Source organism: Cyprinus carpio, chromosome B13, assembly GCF_018340385.1.
Source record: "Cyprinus carpio isolate SPL01 chromosome B13, ASM1834038v1, whole genome shotgun sequence".
Classification (NCBI taxonomy): Eukaryota; Metazoa; Chordata; class Actinopteri; order Cypriniformes; family Cyprinidae; genus Cyprinus; species Cyprinus carpio.
In genome coordinates, this window is record NC_056609.1 from 17,692,445 (window position 1) to 17,711,072 (window position 18,628).

The 18,628-nt window shown below is 37.8% G+C and overlaps 1 long non-coding RNA gene across 21 annotated transcripts in view; it reads right to left on the reverse strand.

Moving 5' to 3' along the window:
• The window catches only part of LOC109065015, a 358,164-nt gene that overhangs the window by 236,729 nt on the left and 102,807 nt on the right, over nt 1-18,628 (reverse strand). For 12 of the 21 annotated variants that reach the window (XR_006156269.1, XR_006156261.1, XR_006156263.1 and 9 more), the window contains 3 exons: nt 5,931-5,983; nt 5,040-5,194; nt 4,827-4,913 (listed from right to left, as the gene is read on the reverse strand). The exons of 6 other annotated variants lie outside the window; for them this stretch is intronic. This is a non-coding gene — a long non-coding RNA (uncharacterized LOC109065015). The remainder of the gene's footprint in view (nt 1-4,826; nt 4,914-5,039; nt 5,195-5,930; nt 5,984-18,628) is intronic. 3 more of the 21 variants (XR_006156272.1, XR_006156266.1, XR_006156273.1) reach the window with 1 other exon arrangement.

Here is an 18,628-nt window from a genome sequence, read left to right on the forward strand (position 1 = left end):
GCTCGGCCCGAGTCTCCTGCAATATGACCGCCACTGCCGCCTGGGAGCGATGCAATGAGACCCTCCCCAGCTCTCAAATGCCTGGCCAGGCTACTGCCACACAAAAACAGCTGGTATATATGTGCTGGTGGCATATATCCACACAGACGAGTTAACAGACTCTCTTTGTAGAGGCCCATAAACAGATTTCACAGACACATAAAGAGCTAAAACTTTTACACAGACTAAAAATGCTCCTTCAAATGCTCATGCTAACTGCAAATCACAGTAGCCACACACACACACACACACAAACACACAAAAATCTATTTAAAAAGCTTAATATTGTTATTTTTTCCCCCTTTTATTTTAACTAACTAACTACATACATGTGTATCATAGGAGTCACATTTGTTTATAAGAGAACAGAAAAGCAAAACCAAGAAGAGGAATCCAGAAACTTCGTTTAACTGTAATGTTCAGCACTCTAGAATTCTTATAAAATACTGTCCATCTCACTATTCTCTCTACCTCCATCATCCCTCCATTTCTTTCAGCCTGCCAGTGTTACAGGGTTCAAATTGAGCTTGTTAAAAAGGGACCCTCTCTCTAACTCACAGATGATTATTCATTTAGCTGCTTTATAGAGTCTTGCCAGTGATAAGAGCTTTCTATTCATTTGCTCAGGAAAAGACCATCACAACATCCTTTTTCCCCCATGTTTCCTGCATTGGCATGGAATATAGCTGTTCATTTGAATCTGATCCCTTGCTAATTGAAAATAACAGCCTCTTTTGCGTATTGATTGATGGCTTATTCACCCTTATACCACAGCATCATAAATACAGGTAATGCTTGATTATGTTCTCTGTTCCCACAGATCTTGACATGCCAAATGAGGTAATAAAATGCTAGGTGCAAGGAGTGGTTTTGAAATAGCTTGTGATAGAGTTGCCTCGTTAATTTGTTTGTGTGTGCTGTAATAAACCTGCGGTTGGACACACGGGTGCGTGATTAAATGCATCTCAGACTCAAATGAGGCTGACCCTTATGCCTCATCATCCCTTTTTTTATATGGAAATCAGATTGTAAGAAAGAGACCTACGAAAGAATACACCCAGCACTCCATTATCAGCTTCTATGATTATGACAGGATTAGATATTTTCTTAGTGGCTAAATTCATTTTCACATACAAATGAGCACAACTAATGGATCCATTTTTGAAATTTAATCCCACCATACTAAATTATGACACATTTTGGTGAAGTATCTGAGTGGTTTATTATTAAGTCATCGTTTAAGTCATTCACTTCATAAATGGCAGTTACATAAACAAGTTAAATGAAGTAAGACTAGGATCTTAAAGGGGTCATATGATGCGATTTAAATTTTTCCTCTCTCTTTGGAATGTTACAAGCTCTTAGTGCATAAAGAAGATCTGTAAAGTTGAAAAGACTAAAGTCTCAAATCCAAAGAGATATTCTTTATAAAAGTTAAGACTTGTCCACGGTCTCCTAAAACATCTCATTTAAACATGCCCCCCAATGTCTATGCGCCGTTCTCAAGCCTGCGACCTTCCTCACTCTAGACTGCTGGCTGCTGCTCACCCAAGCCTGTCGTTTGTGACACTGTGTGTTTTGTTTTGCCTTCCAAAAGAGTACACAACTAGAAATCAGTGGTTAAGTTGTATTTACAACACTGTTAAACAACAGTTCAACCCAAATATTCAGATGTGTGCAGCACATTTTATGGAGGACTGTTTCCTGAACCTGCAGAGTAGCCTACAATGCATCTGTGCTCAAAGGCTGTTGCTATAAAGTGGGGCAGTTCCAACCTTGCAAGGACAGTCTGGCGCTTCTGACTCACAGCCTGTAAGTGCATTTTTTATGTTTAAAGAATTTGTCAATGATGATTCAAACGCGAGTTTTAAGCAGTGTAGAGTTGTGCTTGTTTTTCGTTTCTCCGATCACAAATCAAGACGTGTAAAAACACAGTATAAGTCATTATAATCAGTAATTATGTCCCCACTGGATGCAACAAAAGTCTCGTTTGTAATAGGTTTTATTGGTTTTTGTCTCGTCGTGCCGGGAGACGGCATCACAGCATGGTAAGGGGCGTAACATTTCCGTCACATGCTTGAGGTATTCAGCCAATCACAACGCACTGGATAGCTGGCCAATCAGCGTACACCTCACTTTTCAGAACGATGAGCTTTGTAAAAATCGTTCCGTTTTAGAAAGGCGGGCATAGAGGAGCAACAATAATGTACATTATCTGGAAAATATGTTTTTTGAACATTAAACCGCATAAACACATTGCATTACACCAAATACACAACATAATGTTCTTTTTAGCAACGTCATATGACCCCTTTAAGATAAATATATCAGTTGACCTTTTCTTTTGCATTGTGGTGTTGCATAAAAGTGGCTACAATATTTTTCAAAGCAGGTGCCTTGTTCATCCAAATTAGACGGGTCAGTAGAGGGTACTTCAGTAATGTGGCAAACCACTTCAAAACCCTTTCCCTTCACTTTTTCTTACATTCTCTCACCTTTCTTTCCCCCTTCTCATCTCTGGTGTTATTTCAGAGGAATCTCTTTCAACTAGAAAGGGCTTAGGACAACTGCAGAGTTTGACATAATTATGTCTGGGCTAGCTTTAATCACTTTGGGTCTTCACTCCTTGACGCACATTACCTGACTCCAAACATGTCAGATCCGTGCTTGAAATAGGCCAATTTACCCTCCGTAGTCTGTGCTGAAATCTAGCTCAGTGTCAAAGGCACAGATGCATAATTGTCCTCATTTTTAAAAAAAAAAAAAGTTTTTGAACACAGATTGTCTACAGGAATAGAAAAAAAAAGTAAGTTTGACTTTCTACATTTTTAATAGCATACAAATCTACCTAACTCAAGTTTAACAAAGCAATGAGTAAGAAAAAGTGTATATCACAACAGTGAGAGGAGATTCAATGTCAAACGTTGAGACTATCTGAGTAGTCTTAAAGACAGATGCAAATGAAACAATGCTAAGCTGGAGCGGATTTTAATTAACAACTATAATATTCACTTTGAAGTGGAGAAAGTTGGACATGACGATTAGTTCTTACAAAGCTTATAATCAAAATACACACTTTTTAATTATATCCCGCCAAAGTTACGTTTAAAAAAATTCACATTTGAGGTTGCTTGAAATTTACTTATAAAAATAATGTGAAGAAGTCTGCTAATTTTACAACTCATGACTGTATATTTCATTAAGCGACAATGTTAATGTTATAAAAATCTCCTTGAACTGCAAAAATGTCTTAACTTGTTTTTTGTTGTTGTTGTTTGTTTGTTTGTTTTTTTGCATATCAAAACTTGCCACTTACTGTCACAATTTTGCCAATTGGGCATAAGCATGTACCCGGCACACTATGTTGTCGAGTTTCGTACTATGGTTTCTTGTCAATCAGAGTATCAGTTTCTAAGATATTGGCAAATGTTTTTTAAATGCTAAAATGCAACGTTGCACAAACCATACAGCAAACCTGGCATGTTTGGTATCGCTGGACTCGGCAAGGATTCAGAAGTATAAAAAGGTGACTCCTGTGAAAATAAGTCGACCACACCAAAAGTTATAAGCATGTGAATATTTGATTTTACCACTAGGTGGTGCTGGCTTGAAACTTCTCAGGCTTATTCATGGCATCGTGTTGATGACCCATACCAAGTTTCTTAATGATATGTCAATGCATTCGTAAAATACAGCATTTTAATACAAAATGAAAAATGGTTGACGCCCAAAACAGATGAAATGGGAAAATTGGGTATCATTCGACTCGGCATGATGCACCTGATCTAAACCTAATCTAATATAATCATTTTTCATATCTCCTGACCACTAGGTGGCACAGCGCCAAAACTCTGCAGGTAGTCTCGGGTCATGGTTGTTATAACACACACCAAGTTTGGTCTCAATATGCCAAACCGTTGCAGTGATATAGCCTCACATTAATTTCTGCATGCTTTTCGTAGAATTCTTTTGTGCGTTATTCGAGAACGGTTTGACTAATCAACTTGAATTCCATAACTTTTTGCCATCATGGTCTGAAGATGATCTGAACCAATTTTGGTAAACATCAGACAAACAGTCTAGGACGAGTTTGAAAAAGTATGTTTTACAAACAATTAAAAATAGCGAAAAAACTAAACAAAACCATTATTTAATTTGTGTGTTCATTCGACTCAGCCTGAGCCAAGGATTCACAGGAAAAAAGAATGCAAGTAGAGTCTAGTATATTTATATGAATCTAATTTAAATAATTTGTTTTAAAATGACTTAATTTATTTTTATTTTGAGCTTATGATCTGCCTCCATGCATGAACTTGCCACACGTTGCCATAAAGGGGCCCTTTTTAACGGGACTCTACTGAAAGAGGGCTATGGTTACAACCAGATCCGTGGATTTTTTGCCACCCTCATTTTACAGGCACACCACAAGCCCAGCCAGGACTCAAATGGGTCAGAGAACAAAGGCACATCAAAGCCACACAACCAGGTCATGCACACACAGGCTAATGTGCTCCCAAGATGCAGCCATTCAACCTAAAACCAGGACCTTTGATGATAGCAGCCTGATGGACCATTGTTAAAAAAGAAGCCATCAGCAAATATGAGCAAATCTACTCTCAAGATAATGCAGGCCTGAACTACACACACTGAGACCAGAGCAAGGCACAGCATGATACAGAGTCTGATAATGAAAAATACAGTACTTCTATCAATGAGCGTGCGTGTGTGAGCGTGTGCGTGCATGTGTTTCATCTGCGCTCATAATAAACCCTAAAACAAAGACTTACATATCTAGTCTGAGCGTTATCGCCCAAATTCGCTTTTTTAATCTCATCCTCGGCCTTCTGAGTTCCTCTTACACCATCGTCCTCTGACTAGACAAGAAACAGACACAGAGGAGAGACCAAAGGAAATGTTACTGGACAATGGAAAATGTTTCAGACTTGTAGTGGGCTTCAGTTAAAGATGGTTCAAAGAGGTCTGAGACAACAGCTTCTCACATGGCCAGAGCGCAGGGCAAATCCACCAGCCGGCTCCCAGTGGAGCTGGAAACTCTCCCTGCAATACACTTCTCAACACTGGGCCAGGATGAGAGCAGCTTCCTCTTGCTCTCCTGAGGCCCTGCAGCTGAACCCAGACCTGATGTATCTGTCATCTAGAGAGGAGAGCAGAGGCAGCTGACATGCCCAAGCTTGTGGTCATATGCAAGAAGCATTGGGACCTATTTGTCCACTGGTTCAATTTGGTTCAGAGAGGAAAAGACAGCAAATTAGGGGGAAAAGAGAAGATGTTTTGTTTTGTTTTTATGGGATACTTCATACTAGGCAAACTAAATTGAGGTTTTATAAATAAATAAATATTTAATATGAATAAAACTTTTTTAGTTTACATAACCAAATAAAGCAACAAACATTTCCATTATTATTATTATTATTATTATTATTATTATTATTATTATTATTATTATTATTATTATTATTCACATTATTATTATTTTTATTTTTATTTTGGCTAAGCAAAAATTTCCTCAGTCCAGAATTCTGCCACACATGTATATAATACATCAAATATGATCTGATTGGCTGTGATTGTATCACATCATGCAACTATTTTTCCTTCTTTCAGCACAGACAGGCAAATCACATGACCAGCCAGAAACAGTACTACTTTATCTCAGTTTTTCACTTTATCCTATTATCAGACACTTTTAATGTTTTTAATAAAATAAATAAATAAATAAACAGCTGTCAAAAGTCTAAACCACACTGAAAATATGTGAAATAAATGAATAAATAACTCAATCACTCACTCATCCTTTTTTGACAAAAGTGCTCAGATTTTGGTCCAATTAACCAGCGACAACCACATGCAATTAATGAAGCATATGTTACCTGTCTCAGGCTGGAGAGACCCGAACGGGTAAGTAGAACACACAGTTAAGTGTCTGCAGTAAAGAAAGAGAAACACATGAATATGCTGCGAGCTCTGGTGATGTTTAATGAACTCTGCATTCTTTCTCATTTCTCTCATCGTACAATATTAACATGAATTGCACATTCACTTTAAAGAAAAATATATATTTAATTTTTTTGTAACAATATTGTAAACAATAAACTTCAAATAAACTCAATGAAAACTACATGTATTTGAATGTCCATGTGTACAAATAAGGTTCTAGCATCTCTGTGATCCAATGGCATGTATACCTAAACAATACATTATATTGTGGTGTTCTATATACTGTATAAATGTAAACAATCACACCACATCCACAAAGGTTTCCTTTTTTCTACTCACATACTCAGTTCACATAATTGTAAACAAAACATGAAATCCACGGTTACCTACTCCTTAGACCAGGGGTCGGCAACCTTTTCGGCATAATGTGCCATTTTAAATTTCTTCTGGTTAACCACTGTGCCAACAGTCCCCCGCCACCATAACCCCCCCCCCCCCCATTATACAGAATGCATTAATGCATTGTACAGTACATACACATTTTTAAATGATACATAAAAAACAATAGGCCTCTTTAAATTTCAAACGAAATCGAAGAATGAACTGGGGGAGTTTGTTTGGCTCCTAAACACGTTTGAGCTTCCATTGGTCCGCGACAGTTACGCAATCGGTGGGTGTGTTCTGAAACTCCACCTTCTTTGACGTGTTTTTTTTTTCGCCGGTTCGTATCTCATTCAGTGGAGGTCAGGCAAGAGAACAACATCTCCTATCACTAGCAACATAAGTGCAATGTGTCGAATAGCTGAGCTGGCACAAATATATTCGCACCTGTACGATCGCTCGTGGACATGCTTAAAAGATTCAGAGAAAGCATTTAATTCCTAGAAAGAAATTGCAACATAGTTTGGTGCCGACGACCCGGAGTTATGCAAAAAGCGACGCAGAGAAACATCCGAGACAAGTTTTCCAAAGCCATGAAAAGAATTAAAGGAAAGAGTAAAGATATAAGGTAGCAAGTACCAAATGTACCAAAATGTACATCAGTATGTAGTTTTCCCTATTGCTTGCGTACCAGCGATTATCCCTCTGCGTGCCACTGTTGGCACGCGTACCTTAGGTTGCCGACCCCTGCCTTAGACAAATCTGCCAATTTGATTCACGTTGTGTTTCACATAGACAATGCCTTTTTGGCTCTAACTCAAATACACTTGTCGTTATTTTGGCTCAACTCAAACTAATTTCAACTCCAATAGAAAACACATATTCAACTAACATATATTTCCTTGTGTAACAACAATCCATATGTACAACTCTTCAAACACACTTTTGAACTCATTTTGTGTACATGCTTGCTTATTTTTCACTGTTTCTTTGCATATTTATTCACAGGTTAAACCAATTAAAAGGTTAGTTCGCCCAAAAATGAAAATTAGGCTGCATTTTACACCCCCCCGTGTATATGACTTTCTTCTTTCAGACGAATCCAGTCGGAGTTATATTAAAAATAGTCTTTGATCTTTCAAGCTCTATCATTGCAGTCAGCGGGTGTTGCATTGCTTCAGTCCAAAAGAAGTTAAATAAAAAGTGCCCTTCCATAAAAAAAAGTGTCTCACACGACTCTAGGGGGGAAGGGGGTGGGGGTGAACAAAGGCCTCCTGTAGTGACTTGATGCGTTTTTGTAAGAAAAATATCCATATTCAAAATGTAATAATCACTTTAATCTAGCTTGTGCCAACAGTTGTACACAGAAGCAGTTCCGGGAGCATGACATATGGGGTCAGCATTGCGCATGCGCCGGTGAGTCTCGTGAAAACCAAAATTTGTTAACAGGATCAAAGGAAGCAAAGTTTCCTTACTTTAGCACAGGAAAACCAGTATCCTCTTGGCATATATCATAATACTCCAACATTCTTCTTTACAAATCCTTGTTTTGTACTTTTAATTAGTAACCATTGTTTTGTTTTGATCCCTGCTGTGTTTCCGTGTGCGTCACTTCTGAGTGGCACATGTACAAAACCGAACTTATACACCATCCTCCCGGAACTGCTTCCATTTACAACAGCAAGCGCAAGCTAGATTTAAGTGATTATTACGTTTTGAATATGGATGTTTTTCTTACAATAACACATCGATTTGCTACAGGGGGCCTTTGTTTACCCCTCGGAGCTGTACAAGACACTTTTTTTTATGCATGGGCACTTATTATTTCACGTCTATTGGACTGAAGCAATGCAACACCCACTGACTGCAATGATAGAGATTGAAAGATCAAAGACGATTTTTAATATAACTCTGACTGGATTCATCTGAAAGAAGAAAGTCATATACACCTAGGATGCCTCGGGGTGAGTAAAACACAGTCTAATTTTCATTTTTGGGTGAGCTAACCCTTTAATTACTGACTCGATGAAATCGCACAAAATAACCAGTTCATCAAAACAAGTTATATATATCTACACCCACATATATAACGAAACCATCATGACTCATTTAATGTCATTTTAAGTGGTTAACGAACTATATTTTTCTCACCTGCAGAAAAGTAAGAGAAACACTGCAAGCTCTACACTGTAAAAAATGAAACTGCTCATTTTCCAGTTTACGAAACCTGTTGAGTCTCAGATATTAAAAAAATGCTACAGTATTTTCTTGAAACTAAATAAAAATCATTTTCAGACCAACAAAATTACGCCAAATGTTGCCCCAACTAGTCAAACACTTGAATTTCATATTGTTGAAATGTTAAGGCTTTGTGAGTTCCCAGCATGCATTGAAGCATGAATAAATTATGCAGTTACTGTTATAGCATTATTGTTTGTTATTTGTTGTACTGTGATGTAATGAGCTCAACTTTTTAACAACTGTTGATTGTCACTGTTCTTGAGGTTTGTGTGTCTGGTTTTGAGGTCTAGAGTATGTTCAACTACTTATGTTCATTTCCTAGATATCTTAGTCTTGTAAGCTGTCTTACAAACAAAGACAATGTTGTCCGCTTATTAGATTAATTTAGCCTTTCACGTTTGTCATTTGTAAACAAACTAATTTGATAATGTGTTGACTTTTTAAACATCTTTTACCTTAACAACATTAATTGTTGTTTCAGATGCTGTGTCAAGAATTTTTCTATTAGTAAAATAAGAAAATCAGCATTGCATGAACAAACAAATTTACATTGGCTCAACGAAGTATCTTTATTGAGCAGAACTAAAAATCTATTGTTGAGAAAAGTCTTAATGCATCAAGTTGCCTCACTTTTTTAAGTATTCTCAACAGTTTATTTTTTACAGTGTAGTGATGTTTAAAGAACTCTGACCCGAGCTGCATAGTTCAACATCTCAAAAGCGCTAAGTGCCCTCTACAGGAGGCATGAATAATACCAATACTGAATTGAACAATATCATGTAACCTTGTTTCTCTCTAAAATTTTGATTTTTGGAGGGGGTGTCTATTTTTATTTGTATATGCACACATTACACAATAATGATTTCGACCTTCTACATATACAATATTTTGCATATTTTGTTGGGTCACTTTCTGTATCCACATAGAAATATAACTGGTCCTGCACATACATACACTAAATACCAGTATGTTCTGATTGGCTGTGATTGTCACGTTAGCATTTTTACTTTCAGCTTAGACAATATCTGTCATGGAATGCTCTCAAACAGGAAGATCCAATTGCAGCTTTTCTTGAAGTAAAAAAAAAAAAAAAACAGTAATCCACATAGGCAAAAGCAGAAAAGCACATACAAAAGGTAATCCACAAAGGAAGCCGCAAAACAAAGAACAGAAAACACAAGGAAACAGAATGCAACCAAGGACACAGTGAACGAGGTATATATCAGGTGAAGCTAACAGGTAAATGACAAACAGCTGGCAATAATAAAATAATAATCAGTGCAAAGGTTAAGGGAAACAAAGTCCAGGACAGACAAACAATGATCCAGAAGGAGTACCCTCTGGTGGCTGAGATAGGCACTCCAGCAGCTAACTGTGACATGATCCCCCCTCAAAGAAGCGGATTCCAGACGCTCCATAAAAAGTCAAAGAGGTCAAGGAGGGAGGTGGAATGGAGGTGGACCAAGGGAAGGGACAGTGGGCCAGGCCAGAGTGGCGGAAGACAACCTTGAGCCAGAGGCAAAAAAGAAGGCCAGGGCAGAGCCGGCAGGGCAGGGGGCCAGGGCGGAGCCGGCAGGACAGGAAGCCACCAGCAGCAGCAGGCTTTTGAGTGGACTCTGAGAGCTCCCAGACTGACTCAGGCTCTGGAGTGGACTCTGAGAGCTCCCAGACTGGAGCAGGCTCTGAAGTGGACTCTTAGAACTCCTGGACTGGAGCAGGCTCTGGAGTGGACTCTGAGAGCTCTTGGACTGGAACAGGTTCTGGAGTAGACTTGGAGGGCTCCTGGACCGGGCTCTTGAGTGGACTCAGTCTCTGTAACAACCAGTGTTAAGGCCCTCAGGATAGCAGCTTCTCTGGCCGATATCAGCGGTGGATCCACCAAACTAGATATCAGCCCCAATTATCTTTGGAACACCCAAGTGTCCTCAAAAGCAACATTTATGATGACCGGGAACACAGGAGTGGCATCCATGATGGCTGAAGACGGTGGCGTGACATCAATGACAGCTGGAGGTTCTGATGTGGTGGCCATCTTGTGATGAGACTCTGGAACAGTCTCCACTGGAGTGGGCTCTGGATTAACCGGAGTGGACTTAGCTGCCCTCCTTTATCTTGACCTTCGCTTCACACTGGGAGTCAGAGGGCCAGGGCTTGTGGGAAAATCCCTATGGAAAGGTTCTGATTGACCTGGTGTTGCCCACTGAGTCCAATGATGGAGACAGCTGACAAAGCCCCAGAGGTCCAGGATCCCAAGACCCTCCATCTCCCACTGGAACATAGGGTCAACCAGGCACACATTAAAAAAAGAGTGCTCCATCATTATATTCCAACCCCACCACAAAAGTCCAAAAAGTCTGGGCAAAACCTCCTACCTCCATTCCTTGCTGATGCAGAGACATTAAGGCCTGATGCCGAGCCATTCACTCCTTCTTTGTGACAGGAGGAGAAACCTGGAGATCCATAGTCCAAACCAGATAAAACATAGCCTAACTGCTGGATCTGTAGTGGAATCAGTATTCTGTCAGAGTGCTCTCAAACTGGAAGATCCAATTGCAGCTTTTATTGAAGAGTCCAAAAACACACAAAAGGTAATCCACAAAAGAAGCCGCAAAACAAAGAACAGAAAACACAAGGAAACGGAACGCAATACTGACACAAACAACGACACAATGAACAAGGTATATATCAGGTGAAGCTAATAGGTAAATGACAAACAGTTAGCAGTAATGAAATGATAATCGGTGCGAGAGGTTATGGGAAATGAAGTCCAGGACAGACAAACAATGAATCAGGAGGAGTGTCCTCTGGTGGCTGAGATGGGCACTCCAGCAGCTGTCTATGACAATATCGCATCTAACCGAATATATTACTACTCACATAATCTCAATAACACCCTTATCATTAAATATATTTGTTCTTAAAATAAAGTTGCCCAAACAAACCCAATCAATACACAGAGCAGTACACAAGAGAACTGGATAAACGAATATTACATTACAAAAATACAGGGTCCAGGTTCTAAACCACAGTCAAAATGTTGAGATTTAAAGTGTAATTTAAACTTTAAAGTTTTAGGAATTCTAAATTCTCGATGTATTGCATTAAAAATAACAATTAATCATTTGCACTAGTATTCTCTGTCCTTTGGACTGCACTGTACTGTAAATACACAGTACATGAAAAAAACACAATCACACATGTATCATATATTTAATCCTAAACCTGTTGTTAGCACTAACCAGAATGTTTAATTGCCAGTCCTGCATGTGAATGCATGCATTTGTGTGTGTATTATCAGGTTTGACTGTATTGGACAATGTAAATCACACCACACCGTACCCAACACAGTCCATTTAAGAAGGAAACAAGCAGGCCCGCAGCACCGCTATTACAGATCTGCAGAGAGCCTGATACATTCTGACTCTTTGTGTAATTGTCTCTCGCATCTGAATACAAATTCCCAGCCCCCGTGATTCGTCATATTTATTTATTCCTTTTTCCTCCAGCTACATCTTTTATTAGTCCTGCTCTCTGTGTCAGGATTTAATTTCTGCGGGAAAAAACAACACAGGCAGTTGATTATTGTTATTAAGAATGTGATATTGCAACGTCAGAAATAAAATCTATTGCACATTAAAGTGACAGATTAGAGGGAGGAGGAGTGTTCATTTACAAGTGTTAAGACATCACGTCGCATTGCCCGGCAACAGCAAATGAAAATCTACTGTTTCCTACTGTTTGTGTGATACAGACGGAAGCTCAAGGGGAGGTGAGGGAAGGGAGAGGAGTGAGAGCGGTAACTGTCAGCTTTAGAGGAGGGGCAAAGATGCTAGGATCGCAGCCCCCCCCCCCCCCCAAGATGAAGCGGACCCCTCCTCCATTTACCTAGAGAAATGAAGCAGTTTTATCTCCTCATCTCTGAGGCACCATGTGCAAGATATGACCAACGACAGGGGAAATTATGGAGGAGATTATCCGTTCCATTGTTACGTTACATAAACTCTCATTTCCTCTTCATCCAGGATAAAAGCAGTTATGCTTACCAACTTGACAAATTTCACAATTATGAACATTACGTTAAAATGACCAATTTGATGGGCTTGGTATTAATCTTAATAAGAAAGACACAGCGGGATATTTATGTGACGTAATATGTGATAACAAATCAACAGTACCAAAAGTGTTCTAATGATAATGGGTGTAAAGGTGGTGATACTTATGTAATAATGGAGTAAAAAAAAAAGTAATGTCCTCAATGTGAGTAACAGTGGAAATGGTGGAGTGGCTGGAATAATCATAATGGATTTAAAAGTGCTAGCAATGGTGTAGCATTAATAATGTAACAATGGTAGAGATGATGTAACAATAGCCAGGATGACAGTTGAGAGCAATGGTCGAGTTCCTGGAAGAAACCCCATTCACTTTCTCTGTAGGGGAATTGACTTTTAATGATAACTTATAAACCATTCACGGCAGACCTACTGTAAGCTACTAGGTTATTAGCAGTAATGGTGCAACTGATGCAGAAATGGTCTTTTGTTTTATATTTTGTTTCATTTGTGTGTGCGTCATGTAGAAAAAAAATAAACTTGTGAAATTTACTTCAACTTATGTCAAAATGTTAATAATTCATGCCATGAATGTTTCATTTTAAACATCAAAACGGCAAAAAAGGAAGAATTTTAATTGAAAACATAAAATTCAAATTAAAACACAAAATATGCAAACAAAAAGTTTGTTACGACTAAAAGAATAGGCTATAACACGATCATTTGTGCCAACTGCAGCCCAAATCTAGGTCATTTAACATCCAATCTTACAAACAAATCAATTTATAAATCAAATCAGCATCAAATCAGCAAATCTTGAGCACCACATTAGCATATGTGAATGATTTCTGAAGGATCATGTGACACTGAAGACTGAAGTAATGTCTGCTTAAGATTCAGCTTTATCATTATATGAATGAATAACATTTTAAAATATATTAGAGTAGTAAACATATTGACATAATGTCAGAATATAGTCATTTATCATTTAGATGGCCATCTCTGACAACAATGTAAAAATCACAGGAATAAAAGATTAAATTAGACATAATGGCATAAATGCAAATCACTCTGAAGCCGACATTGTGATTCATTTTAAATTTATTTTTATTAAGCTAGAAATTTTTCTGTAAGCTTTTTAACCTCTGATGCCCTCAGATATGTGGGTGCTGTCTGATTTCAAAGCGAGTTGACTTAATCAAAACCAGGGATCACCAATCAGTGATCACAAACACTCAGAAAAAGACAGACAGACAGACAGAAAGACAGACGGACTGCCAAACAGATACAAGCTCAGCAGGGAGAGAGTCTGTGGAGGTATGGTAAGTATGATCAATAAATATTTATGATGAGTAACTATAATTATATAAAAAAAACAAAAAAAAACACATTATACATGTGATGCTTTTGTTGTCTTCTCTCACCTGATTCATATTTTGTGCAACACATCTTCACTGTTCAGCCACTGTTTTTTTATATATATATATTTTTTTTTTAGAACAGATATTAAAATAATTATTTGGCCCCAAAATTCTGTCATGTCCATGTTTTTCCAAACCTGTATGACTTTATGTAGAACACAATAGAACAAATAGAACAAATGCTTAGAACTGATAGATTCGGTCAAAATTCACTTTCATCTCATTCGATGAATATGAATGATGACCGAGGCTGACATTTTACCTAACCTATTTTATTTTACACAGAATAAAATCTGTGACAGAATGTTCATTTTGGTGAAATGTTCCTTTAAACATTTCACTAACCCATAAACTTACATTTAATTTACTGAATTTCACAGATAATTAGGAATTCAACACAGATAATGCATTATGGGAATGGGAGTGTTATTTTACAATGATCCACAAAATTTCACTTATTAAAAACAATTTAAAAAAACAAAATATTTATTTGAATTTCTGTTAATTTTATTTTCTACATTCATAAAATTCTAATTGCAATTCTGAATCCTGTTTGCAATCTCAAATAAAATAAAATTTTAATTAAAAATTTGAATTCAGTATTAATTCAATTCAGAATGTCATACATCCCTGCTACTCAAATACCAGTAATTAAATAATGGAATTGATTAAACCTAATAAAATTAGAAAAAAACAAGCAAACTCTCTAATTAGCTACAAACTAGCAATGACACATATTAACATACTAAAAGTAACTATTAAAAATACACTGAAAGTGTAGTAATATATTGTGTTTTATGGAAGAGCAAAAACAGATGACACTGATCTATAACCTAAGCATCATATAGAATAAATGTCTCAATCTAATCTAAACAACTCTTCATTTAGCACAGTATCAAGCCCCAAAACTGAAAACACAACAAAAAGTAAAATTAAACAGCACATTAACCATTAACAGCAACATTCTAACTCAAATATTTAATCTGTTCTATACGATTGTAATTTCAAGTGCACATTCTCTCATATCTGCAGTCAATGGCACTGAATTATCTGCAATGATCTAAATCACAATCGTACAATAGGAGATTATTTTTCCGCAGGAGCTTTCTGGTTAGACTGCTCGACAGGAGCGTAGAGATCCGAATCAATTACCGAGGTCAGGCTGGCCTTAGGAGCACTTCTTAGAAAGTCTTATTCTTGTTATGCAAGCCTGCTCAGTATATTAGAGCTTTTGATGGACAGTGTATAATGTATGATACATTAATCTCCACTATTTCAATTTTTGAGACTGGGGCTGTAAGATTGTTATGCTGCATATCTAATTCTCTTTTTTTCCCCATTCCCCCTGAATAGCCGATTTATGCCTCTCTCAGAAGCTGGGGTGCAGCTCTCATTGTGGACCCTATGGTACATTAAGAACAGCCAACATCAGCTCTCAAATCTTATCTTGTTAAATCAGACAAACGCAAGTGGCTGAAAGGGAGAGAATTAATGGGAAGGATGCTGGAGGGAGAGAACGGAGCGTTTTAATGCAGGGTGTGTGTGTGTGTGTGTGTGTGTGTGTGTGTGAGGGGAGGACGCAGCTGAGTGAAGATGGCTATCTGCTGTCAGGGTTGCAGTAACACTGCTGGCGTCTTGGGTTCATCTCCCTGCCGTTCGCCGTGTCGATTGTGCCGTAGCTGATGTATCTAATTCATCTAGAAGTGTTGTAGTTTATGACACAGAAGATGCGGAAAGTGTGTTCAGAGACGCTTGTGATGAAATATCATATTGTGGTCTACAGTGAAAGAGAAAGAAAGACAGAAAACAAGAATGTAAATATGTAATTGATGGGGTTTATGGGTCAAATCTCTTGGCTTAACCACTGCATGCTTACCTATGAAAAATTGACTTGAACCACGTCTCTCAACCCACAATCCCCGCAAACCACCTCTAGCACTCTCTTCCTCTCTCTCAAAGCGTCGTTCATACCAAGGATGATAATTAGCAAGTTTGAATAATTTACCTTATTCTACAAAAATAGGGAACTTCACATGTATTGTATTCTACAGTAAATTTAAGTTAAATCTTAAAAAAAAAGAAAAAAAAAAGTTCTGGAAAGTTTAAGTAAAGTTCTTTTTTATCTAATTTTCTAAAGTGGTCATATGATGCGATTTCAATTTTTCCTTTCTCTTTGGAGTGAAACAATCTCTTGGTGCATAAAGAAGATCTGTAAAGTTACAAAGACTAAAGTCTCAAATCCAAAGAGATATTCTTTATAAAAGTTAAGGGTCAACCACATCCCCCTAAAACAGCTTGTTCTAACACGCCCCCACATCTCTACGTCACTATGTGGGAAGATGTGTATAACGCCGCCCAAATGTTCACGCAAAGAAAGAAGACATAACTTGTATTCTCTCTGTTGCCGCAGCTGCCATGTTGTGGAGTCACTGTGTGTTTGGCATTCCAAAAGAGGACATGACTAGAAATCAGTGGTTAAGTTGTATTTCAACACTGTTCCAGAACAGTCCAACCCAAATATTCAGATGTGTGCTGCGCATTTTATGGAGGATGAGGACTGTTTCCTGAACTAGTAGCCTGCAATGCATCTATGGCACAACGGCTGTTTCTATAAAGTTGGGCAGTTCAAACTTTGCAAGGACAGTCTGGCGCTTCTGACACAAAGCCTGTAAGTACATTTTTTATATTTAAATAATTTGCCAATGATGATTCAAACGCAAGTTTTGAGCAGTAGAGTAGGTTTGTAGTTTGTTGTTTCTCAGATCACAAATGCAGACATGGTTTTATATTTATGAGGTGCGATACGCAACGCAACGCATAAAAAGACACTATAAGTCATTATAATCAGTAATTATGTCCCCACTGGATTCAACAAATGCCTCGTTTGTAATGGGTTTTATTTGTTTTGTCTCCTCTAGTGATGTCCGAATCGCGAACAAATCTTTCTATTTAACCGGATTTTCTTAGTGAACCGGTCAAACCAGTTCACCAAATCTATCTGAATCGTTTGAAACGGTTCGCCTCTCCAGTACGCACTAATCCACAAATTACTAAATAAACCAATTTCCCGAGTTTTTCAGTTACTCCTAATACATTGACTGAACTGCTAAAAGAAAGTGATGATGGGATGTGCACGAGCAGCTGGACTGAGTCTCGTGCTGCTGGCCTGGGAGATGGCATAGTATGTTAAGGGACGTAACTTTTCCGTCACACGCTTGAGGCATTCAGCCAATCACAGTGCACTAAACAGCCGGCAAATCAGAGCACATCTCACTTTTCAAACCGATGAGCTTTGTAAAAATTGACGCGTTTCAGAAGGCGGGGCATGGAGGAGAAACTATAATGTACATTATATGGAAAATAATGTGTTTTTTGAACCTTAAACCAAATTGCATTACACCAAATACACAAAATAATGTTCTTTTTAGCCACATCATATGACCCCTTTAAAGGTTATGGTTGTAGATAGAAGCTCACTGGTCTTTATAAAAACTGTAAGAATGACTGTAAACAAATCCAGAGTACAAAGCAAAGCCACGATAACCAATGAAAAAGAAACAATCCAACAATTTTGTAAAGCAAGAACAAACAAAAACATTCTAGTCAAGTGATTCCCAACCAGGCATACATGTACCTCAAGGGGGTCCTTAAGCAGGTTCCAGGTGGTACTTGGATTCAAATTTTGCTTTGTTAAACTTGTGTCTTTGGTGTCTGTAAGTCATAACTTCTCATTAAAATGTGTCCAAATGACAGAGAATTTGTTTGTGGGTGATATTTCATACTTGAGCTTCTGTGGTATTTAAATTTCACCGTACAAAGAGTGCAAATTAGTTTGAGCACTTTTGTTAAACATCTCATCTGGGTTTCATTTATAAACACATTTGCTCTTAGGTCTTCCTAAAAAGTTTCTCTGCAAGTATCCACTCAACTGTAGACAAACAGAATCAAGTGTCTTATTAAATAGAGCAGAAACTACTTGGTCAGTCTCTTTCTCTGACAGTACTGATTGTTATTAGTTGCTCGTAATAATGATCACTTTAACTCTCTAAAGTCTGAAGCATTTTTAGGACCCTGGCATTTGTGCTTATTTCGGTGAATTATGATTTTGAAACTAGAATTTTTGCTACAAAATTATCTCGGAATGAAGGCCAACCTACCAACTCACATAAAAAAATATATTGAGGTAACTTTTGTAACCAGGTATAACGCCGCAACATCCGGCAAAAGGTATCTTTTTGATTTCATCTTTTCCGTTTTTGTTCTAACTAGTCGTCCATGTCAAAACATGATGAGCGACAAGGAATTCTATTTTTAGAATGGTTTCTATTTCTGCAACATTGCAGCTGACAGCTCAGGTACTGATTGTGTTTTGTATATTAAAATGGTTTAATCAGAGTTTGAATATCATTGTGTGTGACATTAACAGTCATAATAGAAAAGGCTATGAATAATTTGCTACAGATCTTGAAAATAACTTGATGGAAGCAATAAAATTCAATTTGCGAACTATTTGTGTGTGTGTGTGTGTGTGTGTGTGTG